Here is a 20301-nt window from a genome sequence, read left to right on the forward strand (position 1 = left end):
AGCTCTTATATTCCCGGAGAGAAAGAACATTATTGTTTTCCCTTATACCAAGTATATCCCTAGGATGGACAAAGCACTGTGCTAAGAGCTAGGAATAGATAGATGAAATAAAGTTGTCCCAAGCCTTGCACAATTGACAGTTTTTCAGTGAAGAGAAACACACAAACAAGTGTGTCCTTGAAAAGAAAAAAACAAAAACAAAAAAAAAAACCCCAGCAAAGTCAATGCAATCCTGCATTAAAAGTTTCAGTCACAGTAGCAATAAAATTACATAGACTCTGTAAAGACCTGAGTTTATCCACTTTCAAAGACACATAATTCTAGAATATGCTTTCATATGAAACTGGTCTGTTTAAATTCTAACATCAAAAGGTCACCTGAAAAGAACAGGAAATTAGACAACATTTCAGAAACTAACACAACCCTGTAAAGCAATTATACTCCACTTAACAAACAAACAAACATTAAGACATTCCCTGCTTGAAAACTTCAGTATTCACTTTCAAAACACCTTAAAAACCTGTATGCCAGAGAACAAAATTAGAGAAAATGCCACCACTTCATTAATGGACTCACTATAGCTTTGCAGAACTGGTCCATTTTGATTTGTTTGTTTATACATCTATAATATGACGTAGTCTTCATCTGCCCCAGGTGAAGACCAGATACTCATACTAGCTATCACCGATTTTCAGGGTGCACATAAAAACCTTACCACTGTACTTCCTCCATCGTGGTATCTTTCAGAACAACTACCCTTAAACAAGGTCACAAAACAACAGTGAGACACTCATCCAATCTTTACCCTATACCGAAGAGGTCCAGGCCTCAATGTCACGCCTGGTAGAGGTTACTATGTGTAAAATAAGTCCTGCCCTCAAGGAGCTGATGGACTCAAACAAGATATCCAAAATAAACCAACACGTCCTAAAATCACAAAGCATTTTATTTGTATATTCTGCTGGATCATACCTATTCATCCTTAAATAGTAAATGACTGAGTTCTAAAAAAAAAAAAAAAAAAAAATTAAATACCTCTGTACTTTCCTAAGTCTCAGAAACAGCTTGTAAAATCATAAAAGCTTTTATTCGAAACTCCCATCAGTTACAGGCAATCAATTACTTAATTCAAGACCCACAGCTATATTAAAGTATCCAGAAGTAAAACCAAAAATTACAATCGAAACCAATATTTAGCCAAGTGTTTATATTTTAAAGCACACTGAATATTTTAAATGTTTAGTATGAAATATTTTACTTCAAGACTTTATAGACAATAATCTAGCAAATATTACAAAAACAGGACTGCTGATGCAATGCAGCTATGATTCCTTCAACTGAATATGTACGGCATTTTCAGCACCACAAAACTGAGTTCAGCATTCACAAACTGGATAATAACTGCTCCAAATATTAACCATCTCCTCGTTTGTTCTTCTACACATCTAGCACTGTATTCCTGCCTTTGGCCTCAAATAGGACAGATACCATATTCTTTTCTGATACCATTTCTGGAGCATACCAGGGCCCAACTATGATCCTAAATCACATTATTTTAAATTTACAAGATTGAAAAAACAGTAAAACTTATGGACAGAGAGAAAAAAAAACAATAAAGATATTCTTAAATCTCCTGCTTACAACACACTATTTAGAGGTCTGAAAACCCTCTGCATTATCCAAAGTCAAATGTGCAATCAAAATTTCTTTATCCTACAAAAATAATTTAGTCCAAAATGTATAGTGGTGGCATAGTATCCCATAACAGACACATTAGTTTCACTTTTGCTTTGTTCAACATTTAGATGATTCTAAATTTTCATTATTCTAAGACTCCTATAAGAATACTTATGCTTAAAGTTGTTTTATCTTCCATTTCTTTTTGGTAGGTGTGCATTTATGAATAGTCCTCAAGACCAGGAAAAGTCCCTACAAGTAAATTACCGGACAAAGGGAATAGCTAAATAGCTATTGTGATTCTTAATGAATACCAACAAATTAGATCCACTCAAAAGACAGCCAATTCAGGACCCCTCAAGCTGAAACATTAGGAAAATGTTCAACTTAACCAATAATAAACAACAACAGCAACAACAAGAACATGTTGGCCATAACATTAGCAAACATTTAAAAATAATACTCAATATTATCAAGATTGGTGACAAAAGAGAAACTGTATCTTTAAATACAGTATCTACAACTAGTGGCCATAGCTGTTTAATAGTTGAAAAAAAGAGCAACAATATTAAAAGTTGCTAAAAGAACTCTGATGTTAAAATAACAGTTGTTTTAATATTGACAAATAATTATCAAACAATGTAACCCTGGACATGTTGGGATACCCTTCCAAATAAACATTAATGACCCACAGGGGCCCAAGGTGATTGATACGTGGGGAGTCCATCTAGCGGAAAGGATGACTCAGGCTTCTCTGGAACTCAGCAGCTGAGACATGGGGTGACCACAATTAGCAAGATGAAGAAAACTGTGGCTTGCCTCTTGTAGCATTCACTGACACTATCTGCGAAAGACAATACTACTTTACTACTACTGCCTTCCATTTGGAGACCTATTCCATTCTCAGCCCTGTGGTTTAAATGGGATGGACCTCCTGGTCCAAAGGAAGGCATTTATTTGCTTAAGCCAACCAGCAAATCATATCTTTGGTTTAGGGCTGACATTCCTCCTCCACAGACGCACAGCATACCCCACGTGTCCCAACTCAATCACTCCCAGTAAGTGAAACACGAGAAGACGTGTGCTGGTTTCTATGAAAGTCAACCTCCGCCCTTCACAGGAGTGGGCAGGCAACAAGGGCACTCTGTGAAGCCTGGGATGAATGTGCATCACTGAGGTTAGAACAGAGCTATCAGAGAGAAAGAGAAGGAGGGCAGAGCAGAGACAAGAGAAACTGTGTCCTTGATGACATTAAACATCTATTGTGCAACTGGATCAAATACTATCTGAAGTTAATTTATCACAGTATTTTGGTTGAAGAAGTCAAAAATGAATTTTATTGTATAATCCAGTGAAATTTGTCAGTTGCAACCTAAAGAGAGCAGACAACCCAAGAAATGTTTTAAAACAAGAAAGTGACTAAAGTCAGTGATAGACTATATTTGGAGAGATAAGGAGTGGGGAGGGGGGTGGGAATCCAAAAATTCCCAGTTGTTTCCAGACTAGAAAGTGGAAAGACTTACCTAGAGAAACGGGCCGCCGAGAGAGCACAGGCCTCTGGGGAGTCACACTTTACATGTGTTAAACTAGAGGTAAAACAGGACATCCCAGCAGAAATGCTCCAGAGTATACTACTACAATTCACTGCTCATGGAAAGCGGTACCTCTGGTTCCGTTCCCTTCATACAGGAAGGTCAAACTTCCAGTTACTTATATTACTTTGGGGTGGCAAACCAACCCAAACAAATGCTGACTAGATACATTTGTGAGGATGGGGCAATGACAAGTGAAAAGTAAACACTACAATGGTGATGAATTAACAAAGCCTATGGGGGGAAAATGCACTAAAGCACTACTTTTCTGACAGATCTATTTTATTCACTCGTTTAAAACTGGATGAGCACTTCCAATGTGTAAGGCACTATGACAGGTGCTAGAGCCATGGCTACCCAATGCCAGGACCAGATCTTGTTGGGAAGACAGAGAACAAATAACTCCAACTTAGGTAAGAAAAACTACAGAAAATTATGATAGCATACACCCTGAGGCTGGGGGTGCAGACAGGTGAAGGATGTAAAATGTGGGTGGCTTACAGGTTTCTGTAATAGGCACAGTGTTGGAAGAACTAATTTTCCTTTTAATTCAAAATGTCTGGAGCACACCAAGTTGCCTTTGCTCCCATCTGTGTGTACACTGCTTCTCATTAATTTGATAAGGAAAATGAAACAGGAGACTATTTGCATTTATTGAGTAGCTGCTACATGCTATGTATGGGGCTAGGTCACATACACATTATATAATTTCCTCTTCAGTATTATCTTCCTCATTTTAATGCAAGAGCACCGACACATGAGAATTACATTTCTACATACAGATCTGGGCATTCAGAAATGTTACTCAAATACTATACTGACTTTCCTCAGAGAAGAAAAAAAAAAGTATGGAATGTATAATGTAAAAGAATGTAATAACTATAAAAAGAATCAAAATTCTCAGCACTAGGAGGCCCTAGGAAGTTGCTAATTCCAAGCCGTGACATACGTTGCCAAGGATAAATGTACAGCACAGGTTATCACTACACCCCTTACATGGACCTTGATATGACTGGCAGTCCTAAATGGTCAGCCACCACTACAGTCACAAACAAACTGCTTATAATACCTGCTAAATAACAGCTTCTAAACTCACAAAGAATCATGTATCAAAATTTGTTGGATATTAATTCTCAATCTGCCTGTGAAGTAAAGTAACAGTTCATCCACTGCCACGCTATCTCAATGGGTTATCATATGAAATTGTCAAATTGTCTTGTTAAAACCACGACACACTGCAAAAATACCAAACTAGGACAACTAACAACAACAACAACAAAACAAAGTGTATGGAAGGGAAATGAAATAGAGGAAAGAAATTAAATCAATTTATCCATTAGCAAAGTCATTGGTGGTTATTACCATCTCACGGCTGAATTGTGCCCCTCTAGAATTCATACGTTGAAGCCCAACCTCCAGTATCTTAGAATTTGACTTTATTTGGAGATGGGGTCTTTAAAGAGGTGATTATGTTAAAATGAAGCCATTAGGGTAAACCTTTAATAATGTGACTATAACTCAACGTGACTAGTGTCCTTTTAAGAGGAGGAAGAGACACGAGGAATGCATGTGCACAGAGGAAAGACTCTGTGAGGAGGCAAGGAGAAGGCGGCCACCTGCAAGTCAAGGAGAGGCTTCAGGAGACACCAAACCTGCCGGCACCTTCATCTTGGACGTCCAGCTTCCAGAACTGGGAGGAAATAAAATTCTGTTGTTTTATAAGCCACTCAGTCTGGGGTATTGTGTTATGGTAGCCCTAGCAAACTGATAACATACCCATCATCCCAAATTCTGTAAAACTCTGATCATTCATTGGAGAACTTTAAAATTATCAACGTTAAGTTCACGATTGCTAGGCTCTGCCTTTCTGAAAATTTGCCTCTGTCTTTAGGAACCTATCCTGTCCTGTAATTGTCAAAGACGACGACATTAACAGGATACATTAACACTTCATAATCCTCTTCCCCGAAGTACCAGCTTGTCTCCCCCACTCCCCATGCAACACTCTCATGAACAGCACAAAAAAAATGCATTATGCTTCATTTCCCACTACATTAAAAACAGTAATTAAAATCCTACTAATGTTAGGTAATAACACTTTTGTGTACATACACATATAAAATATGGTACAATGAAGGAAGGTGTATTCTGAGACTTAGTTCTGAAGTCTTTGGCAATATAGCTTAAAATGTGTATAAAGTACATTCTCAACTTCTGCAATGCTAAATTTTAAAAGATTTCACAAAATTGTATTAGACTAAATGAAATCATGTTTACAAAACTTACTTTTGTAAATTGTAAAATGCAACAAATCGGGATTTAGAAACACATAATCTCAAGAAAAAAAAAAACATTAAGCTCTAACTGAAATATGTATTTCAGCTTATTTTAATACTAAGCAAATTTAAAACAAAATATAAAACCCAGTACAATAAAACCAAATTATTTGACTGATTTCTTAAAGCATTAATGACAACAACAGCAGACATACATTTTATAGAGCATTAGCCCTGGACTACAATCATGGTTTATTTTTTAACACAGGCATACCTCGTTTTATTGTCCTTAAGTGTTTGTTTGTTTTCTTTTTACAAATTGAAGGCTTGTGACAACCCTGCATTGTCAAAATGACGGTAATTATTAGCAATAAAGTATTTTTTAAATTAAGGTATATATCTGTTAAGACATAATGCTATTATCACACACTTAATGGACTAAGGTATTGTATAAATGTAACTTTTATATGCACTGGGAAACCAAAAATATTCATGTGACTCGTTTTATTGTAGTGGTCTGACCGAACCTGCAGTATCTCTGAAGTATGGCTGTAAGTTGTAGGCAATTTTTGTGCCGTTAGAGTTTTTTCTTTTGGTTGTTGTTGCTTTGTTTGTTTTGTTATCAGATTAACGGTCAACAAAGTTGGTGAATCTTAAGAATTTAAAGCATAACTGAGAAGGGATAAACTTCTAAATTGCTTTTCCTTTCCTTTTCCATTGGAATCCAGAGCTCTTGTGTAAATTAAAGATAACATGAGAGAGAAGTAAGATCTCAGGTATCCTGTATGATTTTAGACAAATCTTCTGGGCCTGTTTCCTCATCTAGAAAATGAGGAAAGTGAAGCAGATAGTAGTCTCTTTCACTTTTAAACTTCAATGATTTGAGTCAGTACAAGTACACAGAGTATGACACGTAAATCTTGCAGGCTAAGAGAGAGTACCAGATCACATAGTGATTTTTAATAAAGCATTTTTTAATAGGCTTACAAGTGCATGAGAGGATTTTTAAAACTGTCAGACCTCAGATGGACATCTCCAGGAATTAGGAAAAGGGAAAATAAATGAGTCCACCTCATTAAGAAATATTTAAGAACTTATTATGCATAATGCTTATTAAGACCAGCTATCCTTTATAAATACTGACTTATATAAAAGCATAGGCAAAAGGTATATCAAACCAATTTTTCATTAGCAACTGAGACTTCTAATGTCAATCATTCGATTCAACTGTGATCTATACCAGGGGTTTACAAACTTCGGCCTGTGTGTAAATTCCAACCCATCACCCATTTTTGTTTAGCCCACAATACCCTGTGGTTTTCACAAAACAATGAACTGTTTTTACAGAACATGTGTCGTTGATTTGATGATAGGGAACACTAACTTTGAATCCCAATTAAGCAATTTTAAGAGTCTCAGCAAAGCTCTCTAGACTGAGAAGAGTAAACTAGCATGCATTATGTGATGAGTCAACTTTAAAGTTCAACCGACATTCGCTACAGCTCTTCCTTTTCATACCCAAAAAGCCTCTGATGAGCTGCTTCATGGTCCACAAGTGTGGACTTCAACTTCCCAAACGTATAAAAAAGTGGTTGTTCACACAGATGTCTTCTAAAATCCCTTTAAAATATAAAACTATATGATTCAAGGATGGACTCAATAAACATGTGTTAAATGACTGAATAAATTATAGTCAAGGTATGCTGACAGGGGAATAAAGAAGGACAAGAAATTAAAACACTAAGGAAACAGAAGATAGGTCATAGTTCTGGTCTATCTTTTTCAACTATTGAGCAGTAATTAGTCATTCCCAGTCAGTCTGGGAAGGAAAAGTCTAGAAATTAAAGTCAGGTAAGAAAATAAAAATCAAGACCCTAGTCCCCTCCCACTAGCAAGAGAAGCTCTGAGTTTGCGGGAATGGGAACCAATATAAGAGTGGTAACAGGATTTTCTCAGTTTAAAAACTTACTATTCTGGCTTTGGAACAGAAATGTTACAAGGATCCGGTAAGACTGGAATGCAGCTAAAACTTTAAGACGACAGTCACCTGAATGAATGGAAACTTGGCTTAAAACTGAGATATCGCGGGCAAAATAAACAGAATAAGGTACCAGGTGTAACAAACTCATAGAGTTGTAAACAAATACTACCTATAACAGTATTTATGAAACAATTTATTGAATAAGGAATAGATATTCTTTGGTTCCTCAAAAGAAAAAAAGACTAAGTAGATAAAACTAAGACTACTAAGCCCTAAGTGAATCAAAACAAGTGTCCACGGACTGGTTATACTGATACGTGGTAAATTCTTCGGGAGAACAGTAGTAAAAATGTGCAGAAGATTGTTCTGGTAGCAGAGATGTATGATTAATATAGATCAGGTGTCCAAGTATGGGAAAAAAATGTAAAGAGATCACATTCATCCCAATGGGCAATACATGCTTGCTCAAATCAAGAGAAGATGACGTAAAACCAAGTTTAAAACTCAGGAGATTGATACACACACACCCCTCACAACACACACACAACCCAGCTATGAGTAAATCTTGAAGACAAAAGGCAAAAGAAAATGGAGTAGAAATTGCTGATACATATGAATTGAGGTAGGCTTCCAAAGTTTTATTGAAAAAGGTGGAGTGAGAAGGGATTCCACCATGAAAACCTCATAGGTCAATTTCACAGGGTAAGAGAATATAGTAGAACTATCCTATAAGATTTTCTATTTAAAAAACAGACAGACAAAAAACACAACATAGAAACAAATCAAGTACATCACTCCATAACCACACGGGGAGAAGGGTCTCCCATGTCCATCCTTTGTAAGTACTCTACCTAGTCAGGTTATATAGACTTTCTAACTGCAAAGACAGACTTTTAATAGTATCTCATTAAAAGATGCTTCTTTCTGTTTCATAGTACACGTACTTCAACGGCTAACACTATTCAAAGTGCTCAAAACTAATACCCAGATTCATTATCTTTGTCATGCCTATGACAAAGTTTGATTATTTTATTTAGTATAGAAGTGAGGTCTGTAGACCCCTGGGGTCCCAAGACTTTTTAAGGGGTCCTAAAGATCAAAATTATTTTTACAGTAATATAAAATACTGTTATAAAATAATATGCCTTTTTCATTGAATTGATATTTACACTGATATTACAAACCAATAGTTGGTAAAACTGCTCACACCTTAGTAGGAAAAAAGGCACTAACACCTTACAGTATATTACCAGTCATTATACTATTCACCACCAGGCACTTAAAAAAAAACTCACAAAAATTCTTCACTGAGAGGTTCCTTGATGAAGGAGGAAAAACACTTTAATTTTATTAAAATCTTAACCCTGAAATACACCTTTTCAATATCGTCTGTAACAAGAAGTACACATACAGTATTTCTGTTGCATACTAAAATGATGGTTGTCTCAAAGAAAAGCACTGTGAAAATGTCTGAATTGCAAGCTGAACTAGCTACTTTTTTCATGGAACACCATTTTTACTTCAAACAACTCACAAAGTATGGTTTTTCAGATTGAGAATTTGGCAGACATTTTCTTGCAAATAAACAAAGTGAAACTGTCACTTTTAAGAAAACAACTAACAATATTTGTTGGCAAGAATAAAACTTAAGCTTTTAAGAGATAATTAGGATTTGGAAAATTTATCAGCCACCATGAGCTTGAGAGTCCTCCAAAATTTCTGTGATGAGATCAGTGGGGATGTTAATGACTCTGGTTTTTTCTATTGTGTAACGAACATTTGGAAGATCTGTATAACTCGGTGAACAAATATTTTCCCAATGACTAGCATAAGATTATGCATGAGGAAAACAATCCATTCAAAGTTCAAGAGAGACTAATGGATTTTGATATAACAGAATACAAAAAGTTCATTGATACAATTTCAGAACTTGCACTGCAACTAACCCTTAAGAAACTATCCACTTGTTGAGATTTGGTGTAGTAGCAAAGAAGAATATCCAAATTTATTTGAAAAATGAATTTTTATTTTGATTAAAAAGATTTACATCTATCTATCTTTGAAAGGCCATTTTCCCCATAAATTTCCACTGTAACAATGTATCTCAACATGTGAATGCAGAAGCAGATGTGAGAACCCAGATGTCTTCTATTAAACCAGAGATTAACAGAGACTTTCAAAAATTTAAAACAACACCACTCTTCTCATGGAAATTTTTTGTCTTGGAAATTATTTTCCATAAAACATATTATGTGTGTTAACATGTTATAGATGGGTTTGTTACTGTTATGTTAAAATGCATTAGTACTATAAAACTTCACAGTGTTAATTTCTGATGCAGCATATATTGATAGCTATAACCCATTTAAAGAAAATTTTTCTAGAGTCATTAATAAATTAAGAATGTAATGAGGTACTATGTCTAAAATGTTTGAAACCTGCTAGTATAAAAATTGATTCCCTCTTGGCAATACTGGTGCTAATGTTTTCTGGAAATATTCAAGAGTTTCCCTGGGGAAATAGACCTCTTATGCCACAATATTGTTCATACTATAATATGACCTAAATCATGACTGGTATGATTTCTGTTATGTTCATATTGGAATTACATTAGGTATCCTGTAAATTTATACCTAATAAACAGAAAAGGTACTTAAAAGCCATAAACATCTTCATGTAAAAGTTCTAGTTTTGATAAAACATATGGAATCTATTAACTAAAATAGGGAGGAGTGAAAATTATACATTTTCTGAGACTACACCTCTAAGTGAACTTCTTTCCAGATACACCCGCTTGTGCGTAAATTTCAATAACTTGACTGAAATTCAGTTTCTCTCTCCTTCATTCAACAAACATTTACTGAGTGCTAATATAAGCCTGGCACTGTTCTAGGCCCTGAATGCTGCAATAATACAGAAATCTATTAATACAAAGAATGATACTGTACAGAATAGTCTTCACAGCCAAATTCCAGGCTGCATCCCATGTTTTTATCAAATTCTTTCACAAAAAGCTGTGAAACGGTGTGGAGGCTCTGGTAAAGGAGCACTGCCCCCGTGACAGTTCCTCCTCCAATGGTGTGGATTCCCACTATCCTGCATGTCTGCCCAGCCTCACATCTGTGTTAAGTGGTAGGTTCCAAAGGGCTTCAATCCCTTCCCCAACAACTGAAACATGAAGCTGGTCTCTGTCTTGCAGCCTTCCTTTCCTAAAGAGAATACATTTAAGACTACAAACAATGGCAGCCTTCTTCACCATATACATGGAAACAAATAATGCAGGGCCTTGGCACTACAGAATCGATTAAATCATATACTCAATTGGTTAGATACTTGAGAAATAAAAGGAGACAGCTAGCTGAGTAACAAATTTGCAATTCTTTATAGTCAGATTTCCAGGCTATACATGGTACAAATTCCATACCTGCCTCTCTGCACTGTGAGGACATGAAAGAAAGACGCAGAGGAGATGTGGGGAGTGGAGATCCAGGGAACAGAGGCACGTCTGTGTTTAATAATGGCAAGTAACTAACCCACACTCATTTTGCTACTCCTAACCATATCAATAACTGCCGTGGATATATTAGAAGAAATTCAAGCCTAAGCTAATCGGGTTTCCCTTCTTTTTGAAATTGTATATAAGCCATTACCACCCTTTTGCCAGGTAGAGAAACCTAGGCCCAGGCAGAATTGCTGGGTAAACACAGCTGTCCCCAGGATCTCCCATCATCCTTTCCCCAGACCAGTCTCCTTTCCGAGTACTCTAATACTTAGCACTCCAGTACTTAGCACTACTCCACCAATGAAACTCTCTGCCTTGGCCAACTCCCTCCAGCTTCCCCCTGAGCCCCACCCCCTCTGACCCCTTACAATCTAAAACCAGCTGAGCCCCTGCCCTCCTCAATCGGTAGTTGTACTCTAGGTTTTTTACACTAGGTCCCCAACCAACACAGCCAACAAATACATTTCCTCCCTTAAAGTCAGGTAGATGACAAGCTTAACAATCTGATGTAACAAAATGTTAATGAATAATAATGGCTTGATGTCCTGCTTTCCAAGGAACTTATAACAAATGCATAAATTACATTACCTTAACTCAGTGTTTCTCAAATTTGAGTAATACCAAGCACCTTCTATAAGAAAACAAAGTAACACACTAGTCCCAAGAGTTGGTTTGTATATTTTATTATGTTACTAAAATCTAAGTATAAATAGAAACACTAGGCATGGTCCTTATCTGAAAGCACTTCCAACTATAAAATGAAAAAAAAAAACTACCTATCAATAGCAAGGTACTGGGCTTCCCTGGTGGCACAGTGGTTAAGAACCCACCTGCCAATACAGGGGACACACATTCAAGCCCTGGTCCGGGAAGATCCCACATGCCACAGAGCAACTAAGCCCGTGCGTCACAACTACTGAGCACCTGCGCTCTAGAGCCCGCGAGCCACTACTGAAGCCCGTGCACCTAGAGCCCGTGCTCTGCAACAAGAGAAGCCACTGCAATAAGAAGCCTGCGCACCGCAACGAAGAGTAGCTCCCGCTCACTGCAACTAGAGAAAGCCCACGTGCAGCAACAAAGGCCCAACTCAGCCAAAATTTAAAAAGATAATTAAAAAAAATAAAATACCAAGGTACTTTATGTACAATGTCTAAATGGGATTAAAATAAACACAAATGGTCTTACTTTGTTACAAAGTGGCCACCCGGATGATCTAAAATGTGTTATGTATATTATTTTTAGACTATCACATGGACAAAAAATTTTTTAATTTCTCATGGAGAAATTACTAACCCAGAATATATCTATAGATGTTGGATGTTACTCACTTTGTGATCTAACAACGTGAAAAAAAATGATATACAGTGGGAGACCTGAAGACAAAAAGAAATGTTTGAGAAGGTGGATGTTTTCAGGTCCTTCAATTTATCATTCTTAATATAATCTTGTAGGAAATGGTCAATAATGATTTGAAAAATTATACTACTTGTATAATTCATGAAATGCAAGTCTATTTCAACAGAAATGTAAGTTAGTTTTTCATTTACTTGCAACTTATGTTAACACTAACATAATTCAACCTTCAAAAGCAGATATACATACATGACAGAAATTTTTAAAATGTATTTGGTGTTTTAATACAAATAGACATCTTAGAACAACTTTATAAATAATTCATCGTATATGAAGATGAATATAATCACATGCCTAACCAGCTGGCAAGAACAGAATAGAATACAACATTAAAAAAAAAATCATGGGGCTTCCCTGGTGGCGCAGTGGTTGAGAATCTGCCTGTCAATGCAGGGGACACGGGTTCGAGCCCTGGTCTGGGAAGATCCCACATGCCACGGAGCAACTGGGCCCGTGAGCCACAATTACTGAGCCTGCGCGTCTGGAGCCTGTGCTCCGCAACAAGAGAGGCCGCGATGGTGAGAGGCCCACGCATCGCGATGAAGAGTGGTCCCCACTTGCCGCAACTAGAGAAAGCCCTCGCACAGAAACGAAGACTCAACACAGTCATAAATAAATAAATAAATAAATAAATAATATAAATAAAAGAACGTGAATTTCTTTAAAAAAAAAATCATGATAGGCCAAGGCACAAACGAATTTGATGGGGGGAGGGGGAAGTGTATTACTTAGAGGCTAATCAAAACTAAATGAACACAAAACTGCATGCGTAGAGGGAGCTGGGAGAATATCTGACTAAGCTAGAAGGTTTAGCCCCATGGTTCTTCAAAATTTGCTGCACATTAAATCATCTGGGGGACTTTTAAAAAGCCTGCTGTCCATGTAGCATCCCATACTAATTAAACCACAATCTCTGGAGATGGGAGCCAGATAGCAATATTTTTAAAAGATTTCCAGGTGAATACAGGGCAGAGCAAAGTTTTCGAAGTCCTTGTTTACCCAACTGAAAGCATTCTGATAATTTGTGCAAAATGTGATGACTTAAGAGAAGCAGCTCTTCAGACCACACACAAAGTACTTTCAAAATCCATGTGTGTCCTTCTGTATGAGTTTCCCAGGGTGGCCATAACAAAGTGCCACAAACTGGGTAGCTTAAAACAACAGAAATTTATTGTCTTAGTTGTAGAGGCTAGAAGTGTGAAATCAAGCTGTTGGCAGGGCCATGCACTCTCCAATGCCTCTAGAGGAAGATCTTCCCTTGCCTCTTCCAGTTTTGGGTAGTAGCCCCAAGTATTCCTTGACCTGTGGCAACCCAATCCCTGTCTCCATCTTCGCATGGCCATCTTCCCACTGTGTCTGTGTCTTCACATACCACACACCGTTCTCCTAGGTGCGTGTTCATATTTCCCTCTTTTTATAAGAACATCAGTCACAGTGGAAAAAGGACCACTCATCTTATTACATCTGCAAAAACCTTATTTCCAGATAAGGTCACATTCACAAGTACCAGGGGTTACAACTTCAACATATCTTTGAGGGGACATAATTCAACTCATACACTTAACTTTCAAAACTCCCCTAACAAATCAACTATAAAATTTAGTGGTATGCAGTTAAACAAAGAACTCCAGCTTAGAGAGAACTAACTCAACTATGCTGCACCTTTTCAGAGCTTGAAAGGACAACAGATTTGAAGGTACTTTAAACAGAGCATCCATCCTCTTGCATGTCCTCAGCAGCAAACTACTCCATTATTAAACTATAAAGGTTAAAAGAATAAACTACCCTCAAGCTAGTTTCTTCTAGCCTTGACTGCCAAACTTCTATTCTAAGGCACACCTTTAGCAAAGTCCAAAATTCTTCAGCCTGACAATAAAGTCCCTTCTGATATAGTAATCTAAAGGTATAGCTTATATTTCTTCCAATGCCCTTACAATCAAGCCAAACTGGACAGCATTGTCAAACTACATCACTGTACTAGTTTCCTAGGGCTGCCATAACAAAGTACCACAGATAAGGTGGCTTACAGCAGAAATTTATTGCCTTACAGTTTTGGAAGTCAGAAGTCCAAACATCAAGGTGTTGGCAGGGCTCCTTCTGAAGGTGCTGAGTAAGGATCTCTCCTAGCTTCCTTGGCTCCTGGATGCATTACTCTAGCCACCTTGCCATATCTCCCTGTGGCTCTTCACACTGTTTTTCCTCTGTGTCTGTGTCCAAATTTCCTATTTTTATAAGGACAACAGTCATATTGGATTAGAGCCTACTCTAATAACCTCATTTTAACATAATTATCTCTGTAAAGACCCTATTTCCAAATAAGGTTATAGTCTGAGGTACTGGGGGTTTGCACTTCAACTAATGAATTTCAGAGGACACAATTCAACCTGTAACAGTCATTAAGCAGAGAAAGCCCAGGATTATAAACACAGATGACATCATTTTACCCCTCCAAAAGTGTAGATGGCAGCTGTAAACAAAGGCTAACAAAAGCCTTTTCCCCTGACCTTCAGTTATCTCTCTATCTTGGCTGTCAGATAAAATCCCTTTAAAACAAAATTCAGACCAACACTAATTATGTTAACTATGATGGCATCAACATGCATGGAATAATTTAAGTAACTTTATGTCGTCAAATGTATTACTGTTCAGAATTTAATCACTCTTCTCTTTTCCTGCAATAGTTATTCATCCCCACCGTACCCCTGGACCCTGGCTATGTGACATAATTTGGCCAATGGAAACTGAGTAGATCACAGCTTTAAGAGGTATTACAAGTATCTGCCAGGGACTTCCCTGGCACTTCAGTGGTTAAGACTCTGCCTTCCAACGCAGGGGGTGTGGGTTCGATCCCTGGCTGGGGAGCTAAGATCCCACATGCCTCACTGCCAAAACACCAAAACAGAAACAATATTGTAACAAATTCAATAAAGACTTTAAAAATGGCCCACATCAAAAAAATCTTAAAAAAAAAAAAAAAAGTATCTGCCAGTGCTCTTACTCTTTTCTTCTGCCACACGAATGGGCATGTTCTACACGGGGCCTGCTCCGAAAGCCTGGATCCCCAAACGAGAAGACACAGAACAGAGGCACAGCCAACCCACATTATCTACATGCAAAATACTTGGAAAATATATCTTTATTTTTGTAAGCCAGTGAAATTATTTATAATCATAAAGGAAACTAATATACTTCAAAGTAGTATTTTGACTGCATATATCTCTAGGGGATATAACCTAGGAACAAAAAAGAATCACAAAGAAAGTTTAAACTTCTTTCTGTAGTCTTATTATAGTAATTCTATTAGCATTACTAATTTGATTACTTTTATAAATATATATAAAACAAGTAAGAAATTATGTTAAATCCATTACAAATCAAAATTTTCAGAAAGAAAAAAATATATACAAATATATACAAATAGAGAAGCAGTAAAAATCTTTTCATCTTCTCTTCATGGTATAGTACTGTCTGTACGCCTCAAGCTGGCTACACCTGAAGGATATATAGCAATATGCTAGGGAGGATGAGAAGGCAGAGGATGAATGTGTCACATTATCCCAAGGAACAATTTTTCTTGATAATAAATAAGTTTGGTCGTTTTACTTTTATAAAAATCTCTTATCTGATGGAACTGCATACAAAAAATTAAAATTATTTTCATGTTTATAATACAGATATATTTTCAATAAAATTCACACAACACAAATCAAGCTTTAAAACCCTATAGTGATCTTAAATTTGAATTGAAATATAAGCAGGAATTTGTGATTTATTTCTCTTACTAAATACACATTTCCTTGTTCTAAAAAGGCCTAGCAGCAATTAATGACAACCTAGTAGTAAAAAGCACTCCATGCTTTGATTGTAGTCTCCAAATAAACACTTCTCATAAAAATAGGAATGCTTTGGAGGAAAGACCAATTTCAGGGCTGAAGCAGAAAACCTGGAACATCTTGCCACGCAAGAAAGCAAGGAAACAACCAAAGGCCACGTGTGTCATGTCAAAAGGAGACAGGAACCGCAATGGATTAAAACACCTCAAAAATAGTTCTTAATCCATGAGATTATAAAAATTAAAAATAAACTTCACATCACTGGTCACCTTGAGAGGGCACCACCAACTCATCAGTCTAAAAACTAACAACTAGAACAACTCAAGCACATACCCTGCTTTTGCTGTGCAAGTTCTATTTCAGTATCCCAATACTTGACAAGGAAGAGTCCTTCTTCACAGAATTCCAGCTAATCAATGCAAAAACAATGATATAATTAAAACAACAATTTTCTATTCCTAAGAAAATAAAGAATCTAGGCAACAATCATTAATGGACACTAAGACCACCCGGGGAATATCTGATGTGGAACTTTATAATGGATAGATCAGACTAACAACAACTGAATCCATTAATCAACATCAACACCACCGAAAGTGATACAACCAGATGGTGTATGCCCCATGGTGTGAGGCAGAAGGAAGAAAAAAGAAGACTTCATGATCAAAGAATTAAAAGTGAATTTAATCATACCTCAACTAGCACTGTACAGAAGTTACAGGAGGACAGTAGAATGTATTAGTAATACCACAAGGATGTGATTAGCCAAACCCAGAATGTGGGGAATTTGACAGGACAAATTTTTTTCTACCAACAGGTGGAAGAGACTGAAATTTAGCAACCAAAAGCAGTGTGCAGACCTTGTTTGGATTCTGTTTAAAAGTAACCATCTGAAAATGTCGTTTGGAAGGCAAAAGAAAAATTTTAATTCTCTTTACCTCTTCCAGTTTCTCATAAGCCTTTCATCTTTTCTAGACCACTGTAACATATGAAGCCTAGCCTTTTCTCCACAGTAATGAATGGGAAGGATAAGGAAATCTATAAGGATGAGGGTAGTGAGTGCAGAGACAATACAATGACTTATTTCATACTCAACATGTATCCTAGTTTTCTGATCCTGATTTGAATATGAAATCCTGGGCTTGACTCTCCTTTCTCTGGATAGTAAACAACTCCAGATAAGGTGACTTGGTATAAATTCATCTAGACATATTCCAAGGGTTTTCACCAGACTGACTATCAAATTGCTGATCAATTTTCTGCTTCTCAAGTACAGGTATTAGAATAGCCTTCTTCCTTCAATATGATGCAAAGGCATGCTAGGTGCTCAATAAATAGTTAAAAAAAAAAAAACTGCACACACACACACAAAACAGAACTGAGAGAGTGAAAGTGCTTTTTCTTCTCATTGCTCTCAACCTCATCTCTTTCTTGAAGAGGCAAACACATTTAGGGAAAAGAGAATACTGTCTACACCCAGAGACATCAACTTCAGAATCAGTTTACTTCAAAAACATCAAGGGATTAGTAGTAAGTTTTCTTACTAGTATAGTAAAACCCCTTGATTACCATCAGATATTTAATCTTTTTTTTTTTTTAGTTTAAATGCATTTTATTTTTAGACAAACTACATGACGTATTTTTTCTCGAAAACAATGCCTCAGCTCCAAATAAATCACCGTCAAAACAAACGAGGAGCTCCAGATGCCATCAGTCCCATTTGTCTAAGTCCTGGTGTTGTGTGGATGAAAAGCAGCAGCCAGCCAGTTATGACAGGTGACAGATCCAAAGTAACTGCCAAATTTGTTAACATTTTTCCATTTCTAGACCATCCTTAAAGAAAATCATATGTGGGGTCACAGCACCCTCACAATAGTCCAGCAGAGCAGCCATGCTATCTAGATTCACGTTTTCACCGATAAAGAACTGAGTTTTTGAAATTAGCAAGGATGTGTTTGATTTGTTCTGCAGCCCCTGTCATAAAAGGTTTTACTCTTTCTGGTCCCTGTTCTCCAAGTTTCCCTTTGGCTGACTTCATGTAATCTTTGATGTACTCCTTGTAGGCTTCTTTTTTGAAGCTGGTTTTCTGCAAGTGATGGTTCATGACAATATCGACACCAGTGATTAATGTGTTCAGTACCTTCGCCCTTGGGTCCTTCAGCAGAGGCATTTCCACGAATAAGCGAGTCATCAATGTCACCCTCTGTCCTACTGACCATCACCCCCCTCCACCTCCAGACACAGCCTGTCCGCGACCTCCCGGATCTTGTAGGTGTCGGAGCACATCTCATCACGGCTCATGAGGTCCCGGTAGATGATCATGATGGGGACTGGTGGGAGATGATGGTGGCACCAGCTTAGTAGGAGCCTGGAGCTCAGAGTGAGCACGGGTGTGGTCCGGGGCAGCGGGGGAGGGCGGGGTGCAATGGAAAAGTTACTCTTTGTTTTTAATCTCAATTATGTAACTAAAAACTGCTTTTTGGAGCAGAATTTTCTTATACAATTCTCTGAACAAAAGGAAAAAGAAACATTCTTTCAAAAAAAATAGGACGTTCTGTTTAGGCCACTGATCTCAAAAACACTCAACGTCAATTAAAATACCTATATAGTTATAAAAAGAGTAATTGTTATGATAAAAATGTTACATATAAAATATGCTATAATGAAAATGAATACATAAGTTAGAAACAATAAACATTTGAACTGTCATATAAATTTTTAAGAATAAAATTGTTCCCACAAATCATACCTATTTTCACTCTACTGCAAGGTTTCTCAGCATTTTATAAGTACTCTACTGACCTAAAAGCCCAAAATATAAATTATAATAAATATAATACAAATCAGGAAAAAAGTACTATTTTCTTTGGGCCTGCTGGTATAAAATAACTGTTAACTGATACAACCTATAATATATAAAATATTAAGAATCATAGGTTTTAGAGCTGAAGGGAACAAGAGATTTTTTCTCCTCCTGGTTTAGGCTGCCCCTATTAATTAAAACCTCAAAACATTTACATGTAAATATACAGTCATTTTCTCCTTAAAAAACTGGTTTAAAAAAATCTAAAATGGATGGCTATAGTACCAGATGTGAGCAGTATGTAAAACTGAACCCATGAAAATAGTGATTGCAAAACAGACATGAGCACAAAGCATCTGCTATTATCAAAACTTATACAGAGATTTGGGTTTGGAGAGGAAGGGAAGAGTGAGAAGATGAAACAAAGAAGAACCTCCATCACTTTTCTCAGTTTCTGGTTACTCGATCAGTTATCACAGGGTTATCTAATATAGGAAAGGTTTTCAACCTATTCACAGCCAGTAGGTAGGAGTCTGGAATTATTTTCCTTTCAACTGTTCTGTATTTAAGAAGCATATTGTGCTGAAACTCAAGACTGCCAGAACTGAAAGAATGCTCCTCATTCCCATTATGTAATGGAAATACGTTCACCTCTTTTTTCTGTACCTCCTTATATTAGTGGTAAAGGAAACTTTCAGGGCAATACTTACAACAATAAAAAAGCAGTTAGAGGTAATAGCAGCAAATGAAAACATTCATTTCAAAATTAATTTTTTATTTACATAGACCACTACTCTAAAGAAACCATACTGGATCATACAATGTGTGGGATAGGTTAGATATCTCAAACACTGTGGTGACTCAATTAAATATTCTAGGAATGACAGCTTATTCATGTTTACTAAAAAATGCAAGCTAAAAACAAAATGCAAGCTACGGGAGAGGAGACACTTAATCCTTAATATTCACTAATTATGCCTGAAATATAGCCTGATTCATAAGAGGCACCCAATTATTATTTGTTGAAAATAAATGAATAACGTTTTTTTTCCCACTAGTCAGTAGTATTTAAAAAGACCAAAAAATAATCTTCAGTGATGACTACAACTCAGTGTTCCTTCTCATCCACTCCTCTATTGATCTCTATTACTCTCTCAACTTCAATAACTTGTATCTCCGTTTTCTTTTCTTTTTGGAGAAAGGGGTGGAAGAAAGAAAAAGACA

At 36.8% G+C, this 20301-nt stretch overlaps 1 protein-coding gene and 1 pseudogene across 6 annotated transcripts in view; both read right to left on the reverse strand.

Moving 5' to 3' along the window:
- Positions 1–20301, reverse strand: part of TBL1XR1 (TBL1X/Y related 1) — a 173191-nt gene that overhangs the window by 43503 nt on the left and 109387 nt on the right. Inside the window, exon 1 of one of the 6 annotated variants that reach the window (XM_059920543.1) lies at positions 14490–14606. The exons of the other annotated variants lie outside the window; for them this stretch is intronic. The gene's annotated coding sequence lies outside the window, so the exon portion shown is untranslated. Of the gene's footprint in view, positions 1–14489; positions 14607–20301 lie in introns of those variants that run through there. 6 annotated transcript variants of the gene reach the window in all.
- LOC132365312 (translationally-controlled tumor protein-like) lies at positions 18081–18596 on the reverse strand (annotated as a pseudogene).

This window comes from Balaenoptera ricei, chromosome 4 (genome assembly GCF_028023285.1).
Source record: "Balaenoptera ricei isolate mBalRic1 chromosome 4, mBalRic1.hap2, whole genome shotgun sequence".
NCBI lineage: Eukaryota > Metazoa > Chordata > Mammalia > Artiodactyla > Balaenopteridae > Balaenoptera > Balaenoptera ricei.